Below are 22753 nucleotides of genomic sequence, written 5' to 3' on the forward strand. Positions count from 1 at the left end.
ACAAATACCAAATGTCTTCTTTGATATAATGAGAGCAACTATGAACAGAGCAGGGAGGAAGAGCAGGAAGAAAAGATTAACATTAAACAGAGACATGAGATGGGAGGGAAAGTGAGAGAAAAGGGAAATTGCATGGAAATGAAGGGAAACCCTCATTGCTATACAAAATTACATATAAGAGGTTGTGAGGGGAATGGGAAAATAAACAAGGAGAGAAATGAATTACAGCAGATGGGGTAGAGAGAGAAGATGGGAGGGGAGGGGAGGGGAGGGGGGATAGTAGGGGATAGGAAAGGTAGCAGAATACAACAATTACTAATAGGGCATTATGTAAAATTGTGGATGTGTAACCGACGTGATTCTGCAATCTGCATTTGGGGTAAAATTGGGGGTTCATAACCCACTTCAATCTAATGTATGAAATATGATATGTCAAGAGCTTTGTAATGTTGTGAACAACCAATAAAAAAAAAAGTTGTACACAATAAATGAAAATTTAAAATAAAGTAAAAAAAAAAAAAGAAATGGGCCAAAGAATGAGAATTCAAGAAAGTTGAAAAAGCAGATAGTCACCCTAGGGGATAACAGTAGAACTTAGGATAGTGAGTAGTGAAGTTACTTGTGGGATGAGGGCCTGACCTGCATGGCCTGTCAGAAAGAAATGGAGGTGAAGGGGCATTTGCATAAGAAATACAGCCAGGCAATGGAATCTTGGTACTTATGGGACAAGGGATAGATTAAAATATAAAAGTATTAGGAAACTGGGAATCAGACATCTTGGTATAGAAAGTATTTACAAGTATGAAAGAGAAGAATACTAGAAATAACTCTGTAGTATTAGACTGGATTGGGTATTAGTGGAAAGTTGTGGTTTTTAATATATACAGTATTGCTTCTGGTTGAGGAATTTACACCACAGCAAAAAGAAATGCCTCCAGAGGCCCATTAATGGATTTCACCAATCTTACTATGTTTTCCACCACCCTGAAGTTACTGGCTTGATAAAGTGGTGAAATGGTCTTGTGATGACTCATTAATTATTATGGGTAGTTGGCAATACATTGTGGGACTGGGGCAATATTCTCCAAAAGCCTCTATGTCCTCTGAATCAGCATCTAATACTGTTTATGATACTTTCTCCCATACTCAGGACTCACAGGTCAGAAATGAGAGTGACATACTCACTATTACCCCTCATGATCCACTAATCCTGTTCCCATAACCTTATTCTCCTGGCTCAATATTCTAATGAACTGAAAGACACTGGCCTAAAGTCCTAGTTCCAAAAGAAGGAATGTTTCAACCAGGAGATAAAACAATAATTTTATTAAACTGGAAGTTTAAACTACTATTCCACCATTCTTGTCTCCTTGTGTCTTTCTCTGAATCACTATGCAGTTCATGTGCTGGCTGGGGTGATTAATCCTGATGATCAAGGAGGATGTGGACTCTCACTCCACAATGTAGATAAGGAAGAGTATGTCTGGAATACAGGAGATCCTTGTAGGTATCTCTTAGTGATGCCCTGTGTTTAGGTAATAACAAGGAAAACAACAACCCAATCCAAGCAGGTCTTCTAATGGCACAAACCCTTCAAGAATGAAAATTTGTATCGCCATACCAGGTAAGGAACTATGATCACCTGAGGTGCTTGTTTAAAACAAAGGGAATACAGACAGGTCATGGAAATAGGTAGCTATAAATACCAGGTGTAACCTCAGGATAAGCTATTATTCCTCATTATTTTTAGCTTATTCCTCATTATTTTGTTATAAATATATATCAAATATCTGTATCATCTATGTATATCTCTATTATATTTGTTTTCTTCCTTCTCCTTCTTGATATCATATAACATAAGATGTATTGACTTTATATCATTGTATTTACATACTTTTATAGCATTTAAATTATGGGATATCAAGGAGACAAGTAAACATATTCAAGTATTTTATCTCTTTTTCTAGGAAATAATTAATACCTTTCTGATTATAAACAGGACAGCAGAATTGTGCTATATAGAATTATGAACTTATTATTATCTTTATTGAGAGATCAAGTATGGTTCAAGGAGATGTGTATGGGTGCAAGTTGACAAGGGTGGACCTATGATGGTAATTTTATATGTCAACTTGACAGGATCATGGGGATCCAGATATTCAATTAAACATTGTTTCTGGGCATGTCTGTGTGAATATTTCTGGATAAGATTAACATTTAAATCAGTAGACCAGGTAAAGCATTTGCCCTCCCTAATGAGAGGAGTTCTCAACAAATCCACTGAAGGACTGAATAGAATGAAAAACAGTAAGAAATAATAAGTCTCTGTCTCATTACCTCTCTGACTGATTGTCTTCAGGCTGGGACATGAGTTTTCTCCTGCCTGAGGGCTCAGATTGAGATTGAAACTTACACCCTCGGCTCTCTTGATTCTCAGTCCTTCAGACTTGGATTGGAACTATATCATTGACTCTCTCTGAGGTCTCCAACTATAGATCTTGGACTTCTAAGTCTTCATAATCATATGAACCAATTCCTTAGAGTATGTACACACAGACATGCAAGTTTTGCTTCTCTGTAGAACCCAGATTAACACAGGGACATTGTGTAAAGAACAGAGCACCAAGAGTGGAGAATCAGGAAGACCCGGGATGGGTAATATGGCATCTTAAATGCTGGAAGAATAATTTCCAGGAGAAAAAAAAAAAGAGGCCCAGAGTAAAGGGTTAAAGCTACTGTATTTCTGGGGATAAAAGAAAGTCCTAAAGCAAAACCTCTTAAATATAATTTGTTAAGTTGGATTAGTACGTACTTATTTTAAATTTTCTGTCCTTTTCTGGACGTTTCCTAACCAAGCTTTTACTTTGTTCTAACCAGAATCTCTCAAACTTATTTGGCCATATTACTGCTTTCTTTTTACTACAAAATATTTTTCAATATTTTAAGGAACATTTCTGGAAATATTGGTCAATATGTCCACAGGATTCAATGTTTGGTGGATTATAACCCCCATAGTCATTTTTAGAATATCTACCATTTGTGCATGAGAAAATAATTGACTTATTGGTATTTCCAATGATGCCATATGGACATGAAAAGCTCACATTAATTACATTTTTAGAATGTCTACCATTTTATGCATCAGAAGTACTGTATTAAAAATAAGAATAACTTCTATAAAACTCCCTAGTTTGGATATACAGAACAAGATAATTGCTAAGAATAGTCCATGTGTTGTATCAATATTTTAAAATTTTAAAGATTAAACTTAAATAGAATGTACAAGTAAGATATGTAGGTAGATTGGTGTTGTACTCTTGGAAGTTTTCTTTTTAATGAGTATAGTTAAATTTCCCTTGAAGTGTGTGGAAGTGAAAAGGTTGTTATATTTTTTGACATCAGATGCTATGCAAAAAGGAACACTTAGTTAAAACAGCAAACTTTGGACCTCGTACTGGTCAAAGTTCCATTTTAATTTTGGGTTAAAAGAATGACTCAATTAAATGGAAGTTTACTTTTGAACAAATTTTGCTGTCAAGTAATTGGGTGATTATAGAATTTTGACACAAATATCTTTTGTCAGAAAAAAAGTGGATAAAATCATCATTATATGTTGTCAAGCAGGTTATGATGAAAAAGAGCCAATAATTATCTTCATAACCATTCTGAAAATGTTCAGGACAGTTTTTATGGTGAGGATTAAATTATAGGCTAAGAGGTGTGTTATAAACAACAGATGCATTCTATTCTAGGCAGGATTGCAATCAGGCAAGAACATTCTCTCATTCTAGAATGGAGTACTGTTTCTGTAAGAACTATGTAGGGAAACAATTCCTAAATGTAGAAAACTAGAGTATGAATCCCCATTCTAGGTAACTGTGTGTTATGGATGAATTCCTTCTCAAATCCATATGCTAAAGCCCTAATCTCCAATAGGATGGTAGTGGGAAGTGAAATCTTTGGCAGGTAATTGGGTTTAGATGAGGTCATGAGAGTAAAGTCCATATAATAGGATTAGCATTCTTTTAAGAAAAAGAAAAGTCATCAGAGCTTCCTCTGTCACGTGAGCATATAGTGAGAAGGTGGCCATTTGCGAGCCAGTAAGTGGGACCTCACCAAGAAAGGAATCTGCAAGCAATCTGCAGGCATCTGGGTCTTAGATTTCCCAGCCTCCAGAACTCTGTGAAATAAATGTTGGATGTTTAAGCCTCCCAGTTGATGGGGTTTGTTTTAGCAAGCCAAGATTACTAAGACATTATGTAACCTACAACATGTAATTTATTTTTTTGTTTTTTTTAAAGAGAGAGTGAGAGAGGAGAGAGAGAGAGAGAGAGAGAGAGAGAGAATTTTTAATATTTATTTTTTAGTTCTCAGCAGACACAACATCTTTGTTGGTATGTGGTGCTGAGGGCCGCACGCATGCCAGGTGAGCGCGCTACCGCTTGAGCCACATCCCCAGCCCCTACAACATGTAATTTAATCTCTATTTTCTGACTTTTATAATATGGGTAAAGTTGATGGGAGTGATAATATTTGTGAGCAAGCCTATCAATACAAAACATGGCTAAGCCCATACTGAACTCTACTGGGTAGATATCAATGGTGGAATGGACCTAAGAGGTTTGTTATGACATTTAAAAACACTTATCCAAGCTGCTTAACAGTGACCTAAATTACTAGCAAAGGTTTAAATGCATTCACATCTAACAAAAGTCTATTTTTAATCTCTGGAAAATATGAAAACTGGCCCCTTTGAGATTAATGCATTGTTGCCAAAAAAAAAAAAAGATCTTTAGGGAATTTTCTAAGTTTGGTTCAGTCTATTTGTTCTGATGACATGGGTCACCCTCTGGGGAAAAATGTCAACAAGGAAGTAAGATTAGGAATTTGGCTCATCTTGAAGGATCTTACAGATGCCATAGATCTAGCATGTTATAGAAGAGGTGCCAAGCTACGTTCATCATGGGATTGCTGGGGATAGAGGTTGTCTACAGCAGGGATTGGCAAACTATAGCCTGTACACCAAATTTGGCCAAACTACTCCAGCTATTTTTGTAAGGACCTCAAACTAAGACCTCAAATTAGCCTTTTGGAGAGAAGAACTTGCTCAAAGAGTTGAAGACATCGCCTCTCGGATCACAAAATTTAAAACATTTACTTCCTAACCATTTTCAGAAAAAGTTTGCTGATAATCTAGAAGTTGACTAGTAATTTAGCAATATTAAATTAAATAGGTTAATGGGTAAGACTCAGGAAATGACATCTAGAGAAGACAAGATATCAAGCAAGTGTCAATGTGAGCATTTCCTACCTAGTTTGAGGATCTACTGGAATGATGTTGGTTACTTAACAATCAATTTTTCCCAATAGAACCTTGATTTGGTTAGGATTATATTCTCCATAAGCTTTAGTGAAGTTTTTCTCACTCCAAGTCCCACCTATCTATTTAGCTATGTGTATTAAAAACCATGACTTCCCATTGAAATCCCAATTATAATCTAATACCACAGGGTTCATCCTAGTGTTTTCCTCTCCACACTTGTAATTACTTTATAGAGCAAGAAACCTGGCTCTCGATTTCCTAGTAAATACCAAGCTTCCATTGCTTGGTTACCTTTCCTATTCAAATACCACTTTACCCATCTCTCTTCCTGACATTACATATACGTCAGTCCCTATTCCAGAAGTAAATTCACTCTTAATTGCACTAAGTTCCACTGTTATTCCCAAGGGTGAATACTAGCCTATCAACATCCTAGAGTCCTCACTCCTTGACTAGACAATTTTTGTTTCCTTGGGCTCTAAACCCCATGCCAGACCAGCCTCCTTATGTAGTTTGGGCTCCCACATTCCACACCAGCCTTCTCCCTCCCATCTAGTTTAAGTGTCTTCCTCCTCCCAAGAAAACTCAGTCATTTGCACTACATAAACCTCCTAAGGTAACATTGCTTGGGCTTTGATATGGTCCATTTCCCACCCCTTTTTTTCATCTCTACTTAATGGCTCTAGGAAGGGGCAAGGATCCACCACCTTCATTTGTTCCTGGCAAAGTACCAGGCCTACCTGAAAACTATGATATAGGCTTTGGCACCTAATGTATAATGGGCCAGAATTGACTTTTTAATGTTTTATTATATTTTGTTTTCCATCAAGCAAAGGGATCTTTCCAATTTTGCCAACTTTGACTTATGGTATTCTAGTTACTAGTTGGACCACCTACTCAGTCAGTGGATAGAGATGCCAAAGAGAAGTACCTGATTTTAGCTAAAAGAAAATCAGCCTTTTATAGAATTTTTTTAATAAAAATTTCTTCTTTTTCTTATTTTACAATCTTTAAGAGATATAGATATCTTGACCTGATTGGGAAACTTTCTTCCACTTTACTAAGTAACTTTAGCATTTAGTCCTTACAGGATGACCTGATCACATGAATACTTCTGCAAACTAAGGGCTAAGCAATCACTAAGGAGGCATTGTTGTTATTATTTAATAGTCGTATAATTCTTTGATGCATAAATTGTGTCTAATTTTAAATTTATACTGTGACAAAGTTCTTCAAGGATGCTGGGGCTTCCCTCACAAATGTACTTCTCCCAGTCATGGGGAAGGGAGTAGTAGTGTGCCTTCTGGCTACTCCCAGTGGGGTGAATAGGTTGAAATGACAAATCCATTCTAACCTTCCAATCTCCTTAAGTCTTTGAATCCTTTCCTTTGACTTATACAGGACAAGTCCTGAAGTTCTAAGATGCTCACTGCCACTTACCTTTTGTTTTGTTGGAGCCAACAAACAAAATTAAACTGTTAGAGTTCTTCTTTACTCTCTGAGGGGCAATATTAAATGCAGAATCTCTGTTTGTTGTGCTCAACCCCTTTCAATTTTATATTCCTTCCATCATTATTATTTCCAAGATTTCTGTCTTTATAAATTAGAAAAATCTTCTTTTGAAATATAGAGTACTTTCTCATGGGTTATACTTTGTCCTCCATCTTTAGGGGCATGCTGAGATTTGAGTATAGTTATAGATTAGCAAAGAGGAGTAATAGGAGTGGGGGAAATAAACATTGCCTTTCATGGTAACTGCCTCAGAGGAGGCCATTACAGTTTCCTCATGAAGTGTAGGGTTAATCACCTCAAACTGAGGTGGAAAGACCTCAATGCTCCCAGATTAATCAAATCTCACATAATTTCATTCCAACTTTCGGGTTCCCATTCTTTCCCTATCAATGCCTTCACTTAGAGAACCTGTGAAGCTAAGAGTTTAATTTGCATGGTCAGCTGTAGGATATGATTTTGCATTTGATTTTCACCAGTCTCATCCCTGAGTCTGCAGAAGATGAATCTCTCAGGACACACAGAGAAGCTTTCAGGTTATTTAACAGTGCTTGACCTGAGAATTTGAATATTCTAATACTTATATTTTAATACTTTTTTTAGTAACATTAGAAGCAACAGTCAACCTTAAATGCATTAGTTAGATTTCTAAAACTGCTCAAAAGTATCATGTATAGTACAGCTCCTTTCTTCTGAAATAAGGAGGTGATTAGGAGTATCTACTGGAGATATTTTGAATATCTCTATTGCCAAATCATACCATGGACTACCAATGCTCTCTCTAGTAATAGAAATAAGGTCATTAGAATTTTTGCCCAAATAAATTTTTAGTATAAGTAGATGCCACATATTGCACAGTACTTATTTATACTTAACAACAGATTTGTTTATCTAAAATTTGTTTATCTAAATCTAATCACATAAAAAAGCTAATTTCAGAAATTACAGAACCAATTCAGAAAACTCATCCTTAAAATCCTGTTCCTCTAGAACCACTCTCAGTATCAAAATCTGTACTAGTCTGGGTTCTCCAAAGAAACAGAACCAACAGGATCTATATTTCTCTATATCATCTATGAGATGAGAGAGAGGGAAGGAGATTTGTTTACTTTAAGGAACTGGCTCATGAAATTATGGAAGCTAAGAAGTCCAAGACCTTCAGTTAGCAAGGTGGAAATGCACATGAATTAATGGCATAATTGCCTTTCAAAACTGAATAGAAAGGTAGGAGAAGACTGATGTCCCAGCTCAAAGACAGCTCACTTATTCTTAGGGCTTATATGATGCTTTATTTATTAAAACTACCTAATCCATTTTTTAAGTGCTGTACTTTCAAAATGAAGGGTAAAATGATATGTGGAGGTAGAAAGAAGTTTTATCTTTATTGTATACTACTCGTGTACTAGGCATTTGATCCTTCAAAGAACTTTCAATGTTTTAATTATTATCTTAGTTTAAAGAAGGCAAATATAACTCTATACCATTGTCCAGTTCTACCTAGATTAGGGCTGTTAAATATAGTATAAGATGCCCAAATAAATTTTTAGTATAAGTAGATGCCACATATTGCACAGTACTCATTTATACTTAACAACAAATTTGTTTATCTAAAATTCAAATTTAACTGGAAATTCTGTATTTTTATTGCTATTTTTGGAAACCCTCATCTGGATTGGGTTTCTGCCTTGCTTATGCTGGTTCTCTTTCTTCCTTATTTCTACAGACAGACCTTCACTGCTTGAGACCTGATCACCCAATCCTTGATCACCTATCACCAAGATCACCACATGTTGACAGTACCTATACCTACATCACTGTGCACCATCCACCTATAGGGACCCTTGGGATTCTCGCATGCTCACCACCAGGCCAGGATGTAGGTTGAACCTTTGAATTATTGTCAAATCCTCTGGATACCATGCCCTACCACATTCAGCAATGGGGAAAATCTGTCCCTCACTTCACTGGGAAACTGAACCACCCTGGTGGTTGTATTCCTGACTGGGCATCCCACCAGCATACAAACCACTTCATATTCCATACAATACAAGATTCTGTGGGAAGGTACAATATGTGAATATATTACTAACAACAACAACAAAAAAAAAAAAAAAACCAGAGAGGCATGTCACAGAGGCAGCAGAAAAAGTTCCACAAAGAGGGAATTGATAGAATTTGTGTTCAACATTTTTTCAATATGGATAAGAATGTAAGTATCATGTTTATCAAATCATTGAATTCCTCAAGGTTGGAAAACATAACTAACTCACTGAATTCCTGAATAAGAACCAAAATCAACAACATGAAATTGAACAGGAATAACAAACTATTGTGTTTAGGTTGAGAATACCAGTGACATAAGGTAGACTTGCTAGCCAGCAGTTCAGATAAAAACCTCAGCATTTTGGTTCAACACAACGTCAAGGACAGTCATTACCACATGCCAGGGGAGAAATAACAATACTTACATTCAAACAAACCCTTTCTCAAATAGTGATTTCACCACTAAATTACCATGAGCCAAGTTACTATCTCCTCAAGATAAAATGAGGACAATACTAAATTCACTAAATTGTGGGGATTAACAAGATAACACATGTTGAGTCTGAACATGGGGGACTTTTAACAAATATAGTTCCATACCCCACATCCCTAGCACCAGCACAATACCCAGCTGTTGATATGTTTTTTTAGTAGGAAATGTCGCAATGATGTACAATATATTGAAACATTAATTTTGTTTGGTTATATTTATTGAAAGCAACCAGAAGAATGGGAAGATTTATGTGGTAATACTTGAGTTCTTTAATGGCATTAACATGGCAGGGCCAAAAGCAGAAGCTGTCATTCACCCTAAAAGCCAAACTAGCTCCACAAAAATCCCTTGCCTTAGAGAAAGAAATTGGATCACAGGGATTGTGACTAAGTGTGGGGGCAGATTTAAAGCAATTCCTGAGATATAGGGAAGGAATGGAAGCTTATGGCAAATAGCTGTCTTCCATTCCCACGCAGACCCTCCTAAGAAGGGACAAGCCTTCTAATGAGTGCTATCAGAAAGCCATAGCAACTGAACTCCAAGAGGCCTGCTGGACTCAGAGAACTGTGGACTTTCCTGTATTTAAGACACTGTGCTGATTTAGGCAGGGAGCTCAGCCACATTATCCAGATAAGATTCTTACACAACCAAGGAGCAGGGACCAGCAGGTTATTTGATGATAGACAATGAACTTACTGGCTGTCAAATGAGTGAGAACATGCAGCGGACAGACCTGATGTAAAGAAATAAACATGAAACTATTTCCATCAAATATTAGGGAGTATAACTCACACTTCTATGAAGTAAAAAGGGCTTCCCCAAGCATCCTTTCTTTCATTTGCAAAACAGAAGTAATACCTAGTTCAAAAATATTTTGGGAGGATTAACCTGAAATAACTTATATAAAAATCCTATCATGTCCTTAGGGTAGTGTAGATGCACTTTATACACATTTGAAATCTGTGGACTTAAAAACAGGGAATATGGAATGGTGAGTAGTATAGTACTCTCAGAGGGGTGGTAAGTAAGCATGTCTTCAAGTTGAACACACTGGGTGGTGGATGCTGTGGAATCTGCAAGTGGAGTTATCCAGCAGGCACTGATTACAATGGCCTGGGTCTCAAAAGAGAAAGGTGACTGAAAAAAAATAGATTTGAGAGTCTCAAGTAAATAGGATACAACCTAAAGCATGTATTTAAATCACCAGCAATTGAGGATGGAGCAAGAAGAATGGAGGAACACTGATGGGGCCTTTACAAACCAATGAGGACATATTATCCCTAAAGGAACCTTAAGAGAAACCTAAGAGATGGACAGAAAATTAAGAGGGAGTATTGCCACTGAGGCTGAGTTTCAAGAAAGACTTAAATGCTGAAGAAGGTATCATCCATGTCAGAAAGAATAACAGAGCTACAAAATTTTCACTATGTCAATAGTGAGTCTAGCTAGCACAGATTCAGGGCTGGTAAAGACAGGCTACGTAAATATCTGATTTAAGAGAGATGAGATTTACACTGGATGTTGCAATAATCAGCTCAAACTTGGAATATTTTTCTAGCTCTGAGAGCTATTAAATGTGAAGGAGATTGAAGGAGAAAGCCTTTGGCTAGGAGAAGCAGAGACATCATGATTAATAATGGAAATAGAAGATAAATTAGAACATTCTGGAAAAACCAAACAGAGCAGTCATATTATAGGGAAAGGAGAAAAACAATACACCAGGAGAGTGTGTAGAAACATAGAAGGGTGAATATTCTTTTAACCACAAGAGTGATAATAGCAAGAACATAGTGGGAACACAATGGGAATCAATCCTTGTGGGCTAATAAGTTTCAACGAAGTATATTTTTCTCCAGGTTGCTCTGGCAAAGGACTCCTTTATCATGCAAAAAGCATTAAGAGGAAATCATCAAGCTATGAAATAAACCATAACTGGTACAGAGACTTAAATGATCTAGGTATCTCCAACTGGGAAAGAATGGTTTCTTTGCAAAAGGGATTAAGTTGAAACAGACATCCTAGCCTAGAGTGCTGCTCCTCCCACTGATTCTGATCCCACTAATTCTGAATCAGTGTTGAGTAATAAATCACGTGGTTATATACTCACATTGTTTTGTGTAGTTTCCTTTCACATTGCTAACCTTAGGGCCAGGATAAAGAGGGAATGCAGGTAGGGGTATGAAGCAATCCAGGCAACCTATTACCTGGAGATCTCCCCTGCCCTTCAGAAGAAATGGGCCTTCTCAGAGTGGAGGGTAAAACATAGTTGGACCCACTTTATGAGAAACCTACAGACAGAATTCTTATAAGATGGCAGTTAATAGAGTGGCAATGGTGGGGACAGGGAAGGTTCAAAATAGAAACTATCATAGAAAAACAAGCAATTGAGTGAACTGGGAATGGGCAATAAAAAGAACTGGAAAATAAAATTATAGCCTATGCTTAAATAATTAACAAATTTGATCATATGCCTTGTGAATGCAGATCCAACTCATAGAAGGAAACAGGGACAAAATATACAAAATGTTGGAGGCACTTTATCTGCTTCAATATAAAGAAAAACTTTCTAATTATCTAATCCTTTCCAAAATGAAAGAGACTGCATCCCAAATGGGGTTTGGAAGAAAAATCTAGGTCTGCAACTCAACTCCTGCTCCAACATCCCTACTCTGAAAGCAAGATGCATGCATCCTGGCCTTCTCTCTGCAGCATGGAGGAAATTTTCAGTTGTCCAGCTATGCAGTGACTAAGGGGTGAGTATATCTGATTCAGTATCAAGAGAATGAAGCCATAATCTCCTGTCAGGTATACCATATAATATTTCAATTTACAACTGTCTACTTATCAGTTGATCCCAAACTCAGATGAGAAAGGGGATATCATCATACCGTTCTCTAAAACTTCAATATTCTGTGAGGAATATTATCCTGGGAAAGAAATTAGACAAAATCCTCTGTATGGAGGATTTTGTGACTTTATGACTTTTTAGATTCTTCCAGGACTAACTTAATGCCTCATTGACATTTCAAAATTAATGATTCCAAAATTAAATTTCTTTGCCCCCCCCAAATCACCTCACTCTCCCAACACTGCACATTGAAAGTATCATGGGACTTACATTCATTATGATTTAGAAGTTGAAGTTGCTGAGTGGTTAGGAAAGTTAGAAAGGTGTCTATCATTATTCCAAATCAACACCAACATCATACAGTGAAGCCTGGCTATGACTTCCCTGAGATAGAGAAAATACAGAAAAGAGAGAGGGCCAAAGTCAACATTTGGAGGTTCAGTCAGAGAACTCCGGTTGGTGGGGATCAGGAAACGTTTCATGAGCATAGAAATAAAACCAAAAAACAGGAAATGTTATGTCATAAAGGCTAAGAAAAGCATTTCAAGAAAGAAGCAGAGGGGCTGGAGTTGTAGCTCGGGTAAAGAGCTTGCCCAGCACATGTGAGGCACTGTGTTCGACCCTCAGCACCACATTAAAATAAAGAAATAAATGTATTTTTAAAAAGAGAGAAGCAGAATCAAAGAAGATGAAAAGTGAGTACAGTCAACAAGTATGTAAGTGTTGAAAAATTCAAAGCAGATAATGCTCTGTCCCTATCCTCAAGGCATGTACAATAAAAAACAACAGAAAAAATAAGAGACACTAAGAAGTGCCTTGGGGCCTCTGGGAACATACAGGAAGGATGAAGAACCAAGACTGAATGAGAGAACAGAAAATCAAAGGTAGCCCTTCTGGGCTGGGGTTGTGGCTCAGGGATAGAGCGCTTGCTTAGCATGTGTGAGGCCCTGATTTAATTTTCAGCACTGCATATAAATAAATAAAAGAAAGGTCCATTGACAAACCAAAAAAATATATATTTAAAAGAAAGAATATTTTAGAGAAAAAAAGGTAGCCCTTCTAGAAGAGATGATACCCAATCTGTCTAAGCAAGAGGGAGCCATGCAAGGAAGAACAGAGGACCCTACACAGAGAGGGCATGAGGGACAAAGTCCTATGGCCAGAGTGTATGTCTTGCACCTAGGTAATAGGGAGTAACTCAGTATGACCACAGACAAGGGCTCCATGGGGAAATGAGAACAAAACTGAGAGGTAGCAAGGACCTAAAACATGAAAGGCCTTATGCAGCATGTTAAAGTCAATTGAGAGTTCAGGAAAGATTTTAACCAGGAAAGAACCATGAACAAATGTGATATTAGAAGGACACCTCTGGTGAACAAAGGAAAAATGGGCTGAGATATCAAAGTCAAGAGTAGATGCTGAAAGACCAACTAAGTAGCTTTGATTAGAGTATCACTGATAGATGAGTACCAGAGAGAATGGAGAGAAAAAAGAAAGAACATTACCAGCTAAAAATGGAAAAGAAAGTGCAGTGGGCAAATCAAAGATAATTTCTAAATTCTGAACTGAGTCTGCTAAGGAGATGATGGTGCTATTCATTCAGAAATAGGATATAAGAGAAAGTGAAGGTTGGCAGGATATGGTTGAAGGAAGGAAATGATGATGAGTTCTATTTGGAAATGAATTGGCTTGTGACTTTGGAACACCCAGGTAGAGACTGCTCAAAGCAGTTTCTGAGTGATTCACTGAGCAGGTAGGAGGTAGTGTCAAGAAGTCTGACAACACATATAAGGAAAAAATAGAATACTAACTCAAGAGAAGCAGGACTGAGAAATGTGTTTTGTTTTTTTTAAGGGAAGGAGTGAGTTGAACACATTTATAAATATGAAGGAACAAATTAATAGAAACTTTAGAGCAAAATTTTTAAAATTATTTTCAAAAATGTAATTTAAAAAAGAGGATTATCTTATGAGTATAAAACATAAACTCTTGAGATATATTATTTCACAAGCCACCTCAAACAAATGGTAAGCTGCTAAAATTAATTAGGCTCCACCAACCATTTAAATAGAACATTGTATGGTACAGAAAGAAAGTCACTTGGCAAAACAGGAAGTATGAGTCAGGAATGGGGGCAGGGGGTGAGTCATGCATTTAAGATCAATAAAGAAGCTGGCTCTGCTCCCTCCTGGCTTCATTCTTACTAAGTCTCCCAACCCTCTAGTTGCCACTCTCAATGCTGCCCTCTCAAGGCACTGCCTCACTCACCCTTTCACTCCACATACCACAGGTCCTGGGACTCTGTTAATGCTTTGGTTCTCACACAAGTCCTTTCCTTTTCATTCCCACTGATGCTATCCCAGGGCTCCTTCTTAGAGAAATTTCCTTCACTCAGCCCTCTCAACCTACCCATGGTAGGGATAAGGAAAGGGGTAAAAGAGAAAGAGAACAGCTTTCTTATTCCATCATGGTTTTACTGACTTAGGATGGTTCTCCAATGCCCATAGATTGAAGCCTATCTCTCATCTCTTATTCAAGGCCCCAATAACACATCTTTCCAAATTTATATCTTGTTACTCCCAATATAAATTATCCCAGCCAAACTCACCTACTCAACCATCCCTAAAATATTTATTTCATTTTCCTAGCTATTAAAAAAAAATTTCTTCCAGCAAACACTTCCCAGAGAGAAGCCTTCCCTGACAGTACTGTCCATAGCAGTATACCCCAGTTGCGCTTCATCCTATCCTGATTTCTTTTCTTCACAGCATGTAATTATATGAGGCATGATTTTGTGTTTGTTGACTTTTTTACTATCTGATTCTTCACAGCAAAACATAAATCCCTTAAGAGCAAGTCTGCTATTATCTAATCTACTATGTCCCAGCCCCTAAGATGGAGCCTAATGTACTATAGACATTAAACGGACAATAATAAATTAAATGAATAAAATCTTGATCGTCTATTTAGGAGTCTCCTACGTATAAAAAAAAGTGTAACCCCAAAACCCAGAGAGCATAAATTTAGTGTAAGAGACACACAGAATTAATAACTATTTACAATAGTAATAGGTACTAGGAAGGAAAAGAATAAGATTCTACACAGGACTTGATTTTGGAGCTGGTGGTCAAAAGAATCCTCTCTGATGGATGATATATAAATCACTACACACAGAAAGAGCTCCAGTCAACCCAGTCAGTCTACTGGGATGAAGGAGCATATATAAAATGCTCTCTAGGTTTTTCAGAATTTATTCCTGACATTGAACGCATTTCCATCCAAGATTTATAGACAGATAGAGATGGAAGTCACCCTAACCTGTCCTCATTTCAAAGAGAAAACACAAGTAAATATTTTTGCTAGGGATTTTCAAAGTCTTTACAATGAGATTGAGAGAAATTGGATACTTAGAAAAATCTGGCTATCAGAGGCAGCAAAGCTGAGTTTAGAATCTATTCTTCCTAACTTCCCATCTGGTGTTTTCTCCACCATCCAATATTCTAAACTCAATGGTTAATAACAATAACCTCTATTGAGAAATTACTATACACCAGGCATCATCCAAAGAACTTCATAAATACTAACTCATTTAATCCTCACAAGAGCAAATGCAGAAGATATCATTATCATCATCATCATCTTCATCACCACCACCACTATTACCATTTTCACCATCTTTACCCTCACCCTCCTTTAACAAATGAGACCACCTAGATACAAAAAGATTAAGCAGCATGCTCAGGATACTCCAGAGCGTATCCTTTCATTTTCCTTCTGGCTGCCTCTATGTTATAGTTTTTCATCTTCCATATGCTCTATCATTTTTTAAGGATGGTTCTTGATAAAATTAATCAATTTAAAAATCATGAAAACTTTAGGTTAAAATCATTCAAACTCTTCAACTTAGAATTATTGATTAAGTGGACATAAGTTTCCTATTCTTGTACATGAATACATGACCAGGGTAACTCCACATCATTCATGTACAACAAGAATGAGATCCTAATTAGAATAAGTTATACTTCATGTATGTACAATATGTCAGAACACACTCTACTGTCATGTGTATCTAAAAAGAACAAATAAAATAAAAATACAATATAAAACTTGAACTTTATGAAAACAAACATAAAAGGTAAAGCAAGATATTGTTAATAACATATAATTTGCCTGTATATTTTAAATTTAATTAAAACTGAATTTATCATCCTGCCTCTCCAAAAAAGCGGGAAGGGGGGTAAGAAAAACATTTCTCCCTCAGTCCAGTTTTCTTATCATGATGACCTTTATTATTTCCAATCCACTGAGAGTTAGGTTAAATGACTTGTTCAAATTTCAATAGATACTATTGAAAAATCTGACCTAAAACTCATAACTTCCAGCTTCAAATTTAGGTCACTCTCCTATTACAGGAAATAAAAATGACCATGTGCACACATAGGCACGAACACAAAAATGCTAACATAGGGTTTAATTTATAAGTTAATTTATTGTATCTCCTAGGAAACTTATGTCTACAATACATTTTAATACCACTAGATGACAGTAACATTTCAGAATGAAATATTGATCTAAGAAAATATTTGGAGGAATTACAGAAACAATTTCAAGGAATGTTTCCTTTCTAGAAAAATGTAACATAGCAATATAGGATTGCAGCCTATTCTTGGCAATGAAATTGAAATAAGGAGACATCATGATGAACTTGATCCTAATCTGCAAGGAATCACAGTGTGCCTGCTTCATGATGGGCTCTTCCCTAAACAATAGCCAGGGAAAAAAAGTTTTAAAATAATTTTGGTAATCAAAGGATATTTATCAGTTTCTCCTGTCAACAAATGTTTTCTCATGGGATCACTAGCACCTATTTAATGTTTAATTTTATATATCGCTGTATATTCCATATTCTCTGATGTGTGGCAAATTGAAGAACAACCCTCAGTGCCCTGAAGAGAACACAGTGTGCCAGGTACTAAAACACAGTATCATTGAAGAATAGTCCTAATCTTCTCTTGACTGAATAAAACCAAAGTTGCTCTAATCATTTCCTGGAACTAACAAACAATATGGGAAGGGGGAAGACTTTAGTTCGAGATATGCTTAGTCTACAAAAATAGTGAATAAATAACATTTTTTTTTCTTTTGTTCTATTTTGATATTTTGTTGTTGTTGACGTTGGTTCTTTTTAGTTATTCACGACAGTAGAATCCATTTTGACATAATTATACAAGCATGGAATATATCTTGTTCTAATTCAGACCCCAGCACTTCTCCTTTCCCTTCCCTCCATTGATCTTTCTGCCATTTACCCATAGTTATTTTTTTAATTAATTTTTTTGTGGATGGGTGGGAGAGAGAATAGAGAACATTTTCAAGGAGTACTCCTGGGAAATAAATCTCTGTCAAAAAAGTACATGTTTCCACCTATCGGAACATTCAGCCTTTGGTATAATATGTCCACTGTCATGTATACCTAAAAAGAACGACAACCACAACAAAAGAATTATTAAGATTGGAGTGATGAAAGCTAGGAGGTTAGGAGTAGCATAACTTCTACCAAAAATAAACCATTTCTAAAGCAATTTTATGTGTTTTGCTTCATCTACTTTTCACCCACATAACAAATCAAGCCAACACACACAGTTCCTTGATAGAGTATGATGGTTTTGGAAATTTCCCTTATATGATATTCATGCAGTACATAGTTATGAAACCTGGAACCACTCTGCTTCAGTAAAATAAGGTCAGACTGACCCCTGAGGTTATCAAAACATGGATTTAAGAAGTCACTGAGAAAACTCTTTGTTTTACAATTCCAAGTAATTTAATCCAACAAGCCTGAACCATCTGGTTCTTCTACAGCATGGTAATAGTTTTAATAGCTATCCAGGTTTTATACCTCAAGTGAGAAAATGAGACAACAGCACTGTAAAATCTGAAGGTGATTTTATAACTGTTTGCAAGTCCACATGCTTTACATCTTTTACAAACTAATAAAAAGTCAGTAGTTTGAAATGAAAGATGACCACAAGGCAGCATTTACATTATGAAACTAATCAAAAAATTTTACACTTCAAGACAACTGCATTACTTAACTACATCATTTAGACTTTCCAAATTCATCAACATAAGGCTTTTCTCTGTATTGTGAGCCAAACTACACAGAAGGACTAAAAAAAAAAACAACTTGTATTTTCATAAAAAAATGGTCTTTGGCAACCCTCCCACTATCTCTGAGTTTGGCCGGAAGTTTGATGATAGTACATGAGTCCCACCATCTGCTAATGAAGCCGTATTCCCTAATGGGTAAATGATGCTAAAGAAAATGGTTGCAAAACAGAACTGGACTTGTTTTCATGAGTTGATGTAACTGGACCTAAGAAGCAAACCTACAGTTCACATGTGTTTTCCAAGTAAGTTCAAATTGTATTTCCAAATTGCTATTTTCAATTATTCCTTCAAAACATTAGGTGGTTCATAGGTATAAATCTAAATTTATTTTTAAAACTTTCACTTAAATTGTAAAGTTATGACCTGATTCACATAATATTTTTATGTTTTTTTTTCCCCTCAAGTCCCTGAGGATTAGTTAGCCAGAGAAGTTACCAAATTAAATGCTGGTTGGTTATTTTATTTTATTTTATTTTTTGTATCAGGGATTAAACTCAGGGGCACTTGATCAGTGAGCCACATCCCTAGCCCTATTTCATATTATATTTAGAGATAGGGTCTCACTGGGTTGCTTAGTGCCTCACCATTGCTGAATCTGGCTTTGAACTCACAATCCTCCTGTCTCAGCCTCTTAAGCTGCTGGGATTACAGGTTTACGCAACCACGCCCAGCTCTTTTTTTTTTTTTTTTTTAAGATAGGGTCTAAATTGCTGAGCTTGACCTTGAACTTGGGATCCTCCTGCCTTAGCCTCCCTAGTCACCCTCATGGCATGAACCCTCATGCCCAGCTAAATGCTACTTTAAAATATAATTTTAAATTTTCACCTCATAATTCTATTACATTAACAAATAGAAAAAAAACATCATTCAAGATATTAATGTTTGAACAATTAATTTCTAGTTTTCCAGTCTTATACTACTTTTATGTCTCTAATACCTGTATTTTTAATGGCTCTTCAGCAAATAATTTATTTGATTAGAAAAAATATGAGGATATCTCTGAAAAAAATATTGTGCTTTAGTGTCATATCAAGACTTGGTAATTTTAAAAAGAAGAGTGTTATCTTTATTTTTCTTAAGTATAGTACAACCAAACAGATAAAATGATTCTTAATTACTACTTTGTGTCTGATGAGCAAAATATTCATATATCTTTTATTTCTTTAGAATGCTCCAAGAAGAAAACAAAATAAAACAAAAAATATAGAGAGGGCATAATTTTAGCCAGGAAGACAGGAAAACCAGGTTCAGGTCTCAGTTTTTGCAATTGTCTGAAATTGGGGATGTCATATAATTTCTCAGATACTCAGCTGACAATATTATAAAAGGTAAAAGTAAGTACTTTACAATTAATCAGTTTTTATCATTTGAGTATCCTGGCATACTTCCATAATTCTGAGCCCAAAAGTCTCTATTTCATCTTTCATGGAGGTAGGGGTGGAAGTATCAGGTTAGAAGAAAGCATGTCTAATGCCATCTTGAAAAGATAAACAAAATCAATAAATCGTTAATTAGACTAACCAAGAAAAAAAGAGAGAAAGCCCAAATAAACAAAATTAGAGATGAAAAAGGAGATAATACATCTGATAACACATATATACAAAAGATCATTAAAGATGTATTATGGAAAACCATACAGTAACAAATTAGAAAATGTGTGTGTGTTTTAGTTACTAGGGATTGAACTCAGGACCTCAATGGACATGCTAGACAAGTGCTCTACCACTAAGCTACATCCCCAGCCATTATCAAGCATTTAAAGAAGAAATTCTTTTCAAACTAGTCCATAAAATTGAAAGGGAGGGAACCCTTCCAAACTCATTTTATGAATCCAGTATTATCCTATTACCAAAACCTGATGAGGACACAACAAAAAACTATAGATGCATACACCTGAAAAGCATAGATGCAAAAATTCTCAACAGGATACTAGCAAACAAATTCATCTTAGAAAGATCATGCACCATGATAAAGTTGATTTCATTCCAGGGATTAAAAGATGGTTCAACATATGCAAATCAATAAACATAATACATAATATTAACAGAATGAAGGAAAAAGTCATACAATTTTCACAGTAGATGCAGAAAAGGCATCAGACAAAATTCAGCATCCCTTCATGATAATAGCTCTGAACAAATTAGGTACAGAAGATCATATCTCAACACAGTAAAGATTATATATGACAAACTTATAACCAACATCATACTGAATGGGCAAAGCTGAAAGCATTTCCTATAATAAGAAGACCAGAGTGGCCACTCTCACCACTCTTATTCAGTACACTATTAGAAGTTTTTGCCAGAGCAATCAGACAGAGAAAAAATAAATAAAAGGTACGTAAATAGGAAGGGAATAATGGAACTATCCTTGGTTGCAGATGATATGATTCTATATGAAAAAGCCTAGCCTCCACCAAAAGACTCTTCAAACTGACAAACAAATTGAGTAAAGTAGCAAGATACAAAAATCAATATACAAAAATCAGTAACTTTTCTATATGCCAATAACAAGTTTGCTGAGAAAGAAATTATGAAAGCAATACCATTCACAACAACTACAAAAAATCCCTATGAATAAACTTAACCAAGAAAGTGAAAGACCTCTACAATGAAAATTACAAAACACTGATGAAAGAAATTGAAGAGAACACAAAAAGATGGAAAGACCTCCCATGTATTGGAAGAATTATATTGTTAAAATGTCCATACTACCCAATGCAATCTATAACAATGAACTCTTTATTAAAATATAAATGACATTCTTCACAGAGCTAGGAAAAAATCCTAAAATTCTTATGGAAGAATGAAAGAATCCAAACATTAAAAAAAAATCTTGAGCAAAAAGAACAAATTTGTAGGTATCACAATACCTAATTTCAAAACACACTACAGAGCCATAGTCACCAAAACAGCATGGTATTGGTATAAAAACAGATATATAGACCAATGGAACAAAACGGAGGTCTAAAACACACATCTGTAACCAACTGATTCTTGACAAAGGTGCCCACTATCTCTCACTTTGTACAAAAATCACTTCAAGATGAACCAAAGACCTAAGTGTAAGATCAGATATTAAACTCTGACACTACTAGAGAAAAAAAAAACATAAGGGAAAATTTCAAGACAATGAAGGACATGATTTTCTGAATAGATCCCCAAAACACAATAAATAAAAGCAAAAATTAACAAATTCGATCATATCAAACTAAAAAGCTTCTGCACAGCAAAGGAAACAGTCAACAGAGTGAAGAGACAACTAGAAATAAGTGAAAATATTTGCCAACACTTATCTGATAGAGGGTTGATATCCAGAATACATTAAGAATTTTTAAAAAACTTGACAATGAAAAATAAGTAATCCAATTAAAAAATGGACAAATTATCTGAATAGGTACTTCTCACAGAAGAAATAGAAATGGCTAACACATATAAGAAAAAAATGCTCAATATCATTAGCTATCAGGGAAATACTAAACTACAATGAGATACCATCTCACTCCAGTTAGCATGGCTATAATCAAAAAAAGTTTAAAAATAAAAAATGCAGGCAAGTAGGTGGGAAATAAAGAAACTCTTACATATTGGTGGTAGAAATATATGTAGGTTCCTCAAAAAGCTAAAAAGATCTACCATATTATCTTTCTTTCCCCACTTACTATGGGTATATATCTGAAAGAAATGAAGTCAGCATACAAACAATAAATACAACTGCATATTGATATTTATTATAGCACTATTCACAATAACTAAAGATGGAATCAGCTTACGTGACCACCAATAGATGACTGGATAAAGAAAATATTATACACACACACACACACACACACACACACACACACACACGAGTATAATTATCCAGCCACAAAGAAAAATAAAATCCTGCTATTTGCAGTAAAGTTGAATGGAATGGAGGATACTATATTAAGTGAAATAAACCAGATACAGGAAAGACAAGTACCACATGTTCTCTGTAATAAGTGGAAACTAAAAAAAAATGTCCCTCTGAGTGTAAAATCATGATTATCAGATATTGGTTTTGATGGTAGAAAAAAAAGGAAGCTTAGGGAGAGAGGGAAGGGGAGGGGGCATGGGGGCAGGAATGATGGTGGAATGAAATGAACATCATTACCATAGGTACACATATGACTACACATGTGATTCAACTCTACATCGTGTATAACCAGAGAAATGAAAAGCTCCATTTGTGTACAATGAATCAAAATGCATTTTGCTATCATGTATAACTAATTAGAACTAATTTTTAAAAAGAAAAAAAAAGGAGGCTTGATTTGATCAGTGCATACTATATGAATGTATGGAAATATCACACTGAACCCCATTATCGTGTATAATTAATACCT

The 22753-nt window shown here is 35.7% G+C and overlaps 1 protein-coding gene across 1 annotated transcript in view; it reads right to left on the bottom strand.

Moving 5' to 3' along the window:
- The window catches only part of FBXL13 (F-box and leucine rich repeat protein 13), a gene marked incomplete at its 5' end in the record, with an annotated part of 221317 nt that overhangs the window by 146200 nt on the left and 52364 nt on the right, over positions 1 to 22753 (bottom strand). The gene's annotated exons all lie outside the window — the stretch shown is intronic.

Source organism: Spermophilus citellus (genome assembly GCF_964194105.1).
Source record: "Spermophilus citellus genome assembly, chromosome: 3".
In the NCBI taxonomy this organism is placed as follows: domain Eukaryota; kingdom Metazoa; phylum Chordata; class Mammalia; order Rodentia; family Sciuridae; genus Spermophilus; species Spermophilus citellus.